A 6000-nucleotide genomic window follows, 5' to 3' on the forward strand; every position below is an offset into this window, starting at 1 on the left:
CCAAATAAAGTAACATAGTAATAAAGTAATCAGAGCTATCTATAGTCATATAAAAATAATTAAAACTACTCTGGTGAACTGATCCAACCAGTCCCCTGGAGAGGAATTTGGAACTATACCAAATGACCCAGCAATACAACTACTAGGTTTTATCCCAAAGAGATTAAAAAAAAGAAAAGAAAAACTAGAAGTTCAAAAATAATTATAGCAGCTCTTTTTGTATTGGCAAAGAACTGGAAATTGAGGAGATGGCCATCAACTGGGGAGTAACATGGTGGTCTCAAAACCATCAAGCCTAATCTTATAATACTCTAGGCAAGTCACTTGAAAAAAAAATCTATTTGCCTCAGTTTCCTCAACTGTAAAATGGGGATAATAATAGTCTCTACCTCAAAGTATTGTGTCGAGGATCAAATGAGATAATTGTAAAAAGAACTTGACACATAGCAGGAACTACCTAAATACTTGTTCTCTCTCTGCTGCTCCTTCCCTGACTCACTAACCTCCAGAGTTCTAGAAGAAGGAGGAGTCATTGCCCTTTGGGGACCCAACTTGTCAGTGTTAGTTTGAGTTGGCAAAGTGGTGACAAAGGTAGTGCTATAATATAGTGTTTCCCTGACAGAATGTAAGTTCCTTGGAAGAAGAAATTTGTTCCTTTTGGTTTTTGTCTCTCCAATGCTTAGCACTTAGAAGATGCTAATAAATGTTAGTTGATTTTTTTTTTGGGAACATTCCTTTCATTTTTTCTGCCTCTGGCTTTCACATCCATTCAACCCTTTTCATCAAACTTTACCCAGTCTTTAGTGCCCAGGTCAACAATAATAGATCATAGGATTTAGAGCATGAAGTTAATTTAGAATAACAATACTTCCCATTTCTAAATCAATTTGTATTTGCAAAATGTTTTCTTCCCAGAAACTCAGGGAGGTTGGTAGTGCAAATATTATTATCCCCATTTTATAGATGAGGGAATTGAGTGAACATCCAAGAGGTGAAGTAAATTCCTAGGCTTATAGGGAGATCGATGAGGTCTAAGAGGCCTTACAGACCATGTAGACCATTCCCCTAATTTGATTGATGAGGAAACAGAGGTCCAGAGAAGTGAAATAATTTGTTCAAGGTCACACATGAGGGGCAGAACTAGGATTTTTTTTCCTAAGTCCAAATCTAGTAGTGCTCTGTCCAGGGTATCAGATTTTCACTCAATTTTAAGTTGTTCTATCCTCCAGGAAACCTTCCTTGACCATCACAGTCTCCATTCGAGTATATTCTCCTTGAGGGCAGGGACTGTCTTTTGTCTCTTTTTGTATCTTCAGCACTTAGCACAGTGCCCAACACATAGCAGGTGTTTAATAAATGTTTATTGATTGATTACATTTCACTTAAATCTGTCTGTCTGTCTCTCTCTCCAGTGAAAAGACCAGTAAATTTGACTCCTGCCTCAACCTCCGACTCCCAGTGTGATCTTGGATATCACTCCCGCTGCCTGACCTTCTATTTCCTCACTTATAAACTGATCTCTTCTATCCTTCCTTGTTTTACATCTTTATTTGAATCTTCTATTACTACTTACCTTTTCCTGTTTCGTGTGCCCCCCATGGTGGAATTCAGACCCTAGAAGGCATTCAGTATGCAAAGCTGGGAGGCGAGGGGGCAGGCCACAAGTCTGGACGGTGGGAGGGGGAGGGCTTGGAGTCAAGAGACTTTCCCCTGAAGAAGAAAGATAAGAACCCCACTGACCTAGATTCACCGAACTCTGAGGGACCTGGAGGGCTAAAGGGACACGGAAGCCAGGATGCTAGGTTGAAGTGGTCAGGATTAGATTCGTCTCCTCTCTGGGCCCAGACTCTTCACCTCTAAAGGCACGCATAAATCTTGAGAATATTTTAGGGGTACCCAAAAAAGGACTCTTGCGTGCGTGCCATTGGCTCATTTAACAGCCCCTTGGATATATGTCAGATGAGTGATTCCTCTAAGCTCGAGTTAAGTTAACACCTTAACCTAGTCACATTCCTAACCCTCCTCTGAGGTGACGCTGGGGAAGACTGACCAGCTGTCTTAGTCTCCTTATTTTGCCAAGAACAATCAATCAACATCTGTAGCCCACAAGCTTAGATGCCTTGGGCCACATGAACTCCTGATCTGGACGTTAGCTGTACCTTTTGTCGTAGGATCCTGTGCTTGTATCTTGTGATGTATTGCCTCCTAATGTTAATCTGCCAGACCGCGGTTGGATTATCATTCCCCCTTCCCCCATTACTGTTGTTACCCCAATAAAAACACCAGTATGTCAGGCTAAGTTAGTGAAGCTCTGTTCCTCCAGAGCTAACTCTGTCTGACTACTTCCTGTCAGAACTTTCTTTGTCTTTGTGTCTTTCTTCTCGCCTTTCGCTCTCCTTCCCTCAGACTTTAATCCATCACCCATTTTTCTCTCAGTCCCTGGCCCCCCTTTCTGAGTGTTCTACCCACTAGGAACTTTTGTGAAGTTGGTGGATGGCTTCAGACTAGCTTATCTTTATTTAAAATTTATTTTTATTTATTGAATTGCAAAACTTTATTTAATGAATTAATTTAGAATATTTCCCGTGGTTAAATGATTCATGTTCTTTCCTTCTATCACCCCCCCACTTCTCCCCCACCCCCATAGCCAACATGCAGTTCCACTAGATCAAGACCTATTTCCATATTATTGATAATTGCACTAGAGTGATCCTTTAGAGACTAGCTTATCTTTAAAGCCTTTTATAGTTCCAAATCCTTTGTTCTAAGGTTCCTTTTAGCTCTCAATTCTGTTCTGAGATTTTTTCCAACTCTGCATTCTCAGCTCTAAGAACCTTTAGAATCACATTCTCGAAAATCATTTTTCCTTTATGAGCCATAGCTTCTTTTCTTAAAGCAAAATAATTCCTCTCTTACTTCTCTGTCTAATTGGGCAAGACTCAAATAAAATAAAAGATTGCATAAAATTGTAGATGATGCATGCACCAAATTTGCAGATGGCAGAGTTGGAAGAAATAATAAACACACAGGCTGACTTCAGAGAGGGATACATGTAAAGTCTTATGCTTGGCTACAGAATAATCAATTTCCTAGGAGATGCAGGAGTTAAGGATAAATGGCACTTATTCTGAAAAAGATCTAGGCAAACTTGCTGTGAGTCAGCAATAAGATGCGATGGTCCAAAAAGCCAGTGAGGTCATGGACCTCATTAAGAGGTCCTGAAATAGGGAGGTGATGGTCCCATTGTGTGCTACTGCCTTCATGAGGCTTCACCTGGAGATTGTTTCGTTCTGAGCACCATAGTTTATTTTATTTTTAGAAAAATATTTTTCCATGGTTACATGATCCATGTTCTCTCCCTCCCCTCTGCCCTTCCTCCTCCCAGAGCTGACAAGCAATTCCACTGGGTTATACATGTGTTATACTCAATACCTATTTCCATATTATTTATATTTGTAATGAAGTAATTTTTTAAAGTCAAAACTCCAAATCACGTACCCATATAAACAAGTGATAGATCACGTGTTTTTCTTGTGCGTTTCTATTCCCACAGTTCTTTCTCCAGAGGTGGACAACATTCTTTCTCATAAGTCCCTCAATTGTCCTGGATCATTGCATTGCTATTAGTAGCAAAGTCGATTACATATGCTCACCTCACAATTTCAGTTTCAGTCTCTTCACATTTGTTCCTGGAGGTCTTTCCAGTTCTTATAGAGATCAGGCAATTCATCATTTCTTATAACACAATAGTATTCCATCATCATCAGATACCCTAATTTGTTCAGTCATTTCCCAGTCGAGGGACAACCCCTCGTTTTCCAAAAATAATTTTTTTTGCTACCACTAAGAAGTAAGAGTAAGGCTATAAATATTTTTGTACACTTTATCTCTTTTATCACAAACCTAGTAGTGGTATTGCTGGATTAAAGGGCTTGTAGTCTTTTAAAGCCCTTTGGGCATAATTTCAAATTGCCTTCCAGAATGGTTAGATCAATTCACAACTCCACCAGCAATGCATTAGTGTCCCAATTTTGTAACATCCCTTCCAACATTTATTATTTTCCTTTACTGTCATATTGGCTAATACACAAGGTGTGAGGTGGTACCTCAGAGTTCTTTTGATTTGCATTTCTCTAATGAGGAGGAATTTAGAACACTTTCATGTAATTGATAGTTTTGATTTCTTCATCTGAAAACTGCCTACCCATATCCCTTGATCATTTGTCAGTTGGAGAATGACTTGACTTTTGTGAATTTGACTTAGTTTCTCATATATTTGGGAAATTAAATCTTTGTCAGAGGATTTTGTTATAAAATTCTTTCCCAGTTTGTTGATTCTCTTTGTATTATTATTATTCTAAATTGCAAAGTTTAAATTCTTTTTGAGAGTAATTTTAGGATAAGAAACACACTACCTCTCCGAATCCAGAGAGTGAACTGTTTGGAGAAGGCGCCATGAAGATGCCTGCAAAGACCACATGCTGCACCAGAAGATCCAGAGTGAACTTTGGGATGTGCTGATTTGAACTGTGTGGGGTTGAACATTTGTTTTGTATGTATACTCTTATGCTGAAGGGGGCTGCCCCCAACTGGCTTTTTGTCAATGCACCTAGCAATCATGGGTTTGTTCTTTTCCCTTTGATACCCAAATTACTGTGATTTAAAAGTTTATTATTTTAAATGATCAAATTGGGGAGAGGGAATGTATAATTGAAAATATGTTACCCTAAAAAAGAACTACATTTCCCCAGAGCCCACTGACTTCCTGTTGTTATGTTTTTCTCGTAGATGGGGGATATCAGGCAGGGATGTGGAGGGTCCCAGCTCTTTTTTGGCTTGATGACAGTGAGCATGGTGGTGGTAAGCAAGGGTTTGAACTGGCTGATTAGCCATGGGCATGTGGTTTTTATTTTGTTAACTTTTTATTCATTTTTTTCTAATGGTCATTAATAAATCTCCTAAAATACAATATTTTTATTATCTAGATTTAATTTTAATTTTTACACCTTCTAATTTTGATTGCATTGGTTTTGTTTGTATAAAAACTTTTTTATTTAATATAATCAGAATTATTCATTTTATATCTTATAATGTTCTCTGTCTCTTACTAGGTCTTAAATTCTTCTCTTTCCCATAGATCTGACAGGTACACCATTCTGTGTTCCCCTAATTTACTTATAATTTTCCTCTTTATGTTTAAGTCATTTCCCATTTTGAATTTATCTTGGTATAGGGTGTCTGATGTTTATCTAAACCTAATTTTTCCCATTCTGTTTTCCAATTTTCCCAGTAGTTTTTGTCAAATAGTGGGTTCTTGTCCCAAAAGCTGGGATCTTTGGGTTTATTGAACACTAGCTTGCTGAGGTCACTTACCCCACCCTTCTATCTCTTAGCCAATACCATATTGTTTTGATGATCACTGCTTTATAGTACAGTTTAAGACCTGGTACTGCTAGGCCACCTTCCTTCACATTTTTTAAAATTAGTTCCCTTGAGATTCTTAATCTTTTATTCTTCCAGGTGAACCTTGTTATATTTTTTTCTAATTCTATAAAAAAGTTTTTTGGTAGTTTGATAGGTATGCACTGAATAAGTAAATTAATTTAAGTAGGACTGTCATTTTTATTATATTAGCTCATCCTACACATGAGCAATTAATGTTTTTCCAATTGTTTAGTTCTAGTTTTATTTGTGTGAAAAGTGTTTTGTAGTTGTGTTCATATAATTCCTGAGTTTGTCTTGGCAAATAGATTCCCAAATATTTTATATTGTTTAAAGTGATTTTAAATGGACTTTCTAACTCTTGCTGCTGAGTTTTGTTGGAAATATATAGAAATGCTGATGATTTATGTGAGTTTATTTTGTATCCTGCAATTTTGCTATAGTTATTAATTATTTTCACTAGCTTTTTAGTTGATTCTCTAGGATTCTTTAAGTAGACCATCATATCATCTGCAAAGAGTGATAGTTTAGTTTCTTCATTGCCTACTGTAATCCCTT

The sequence above is a fragment of the Monodelphis domestica genome, chromosome 1 (assembly GCF_027887165.1).
Source record: "Monodelphis domestica isolate mMonDom1 chromosome 1, mMonDom1.pri, whole genome shotgun sequence".
In the NCBI taxonomy this organism is placed as follows: Eukaryota; Metazoa; Chordata; class Mammalia; order Didelphimorphia; family Didelphidae; genus Monodelphis; species Monodelphis domestica.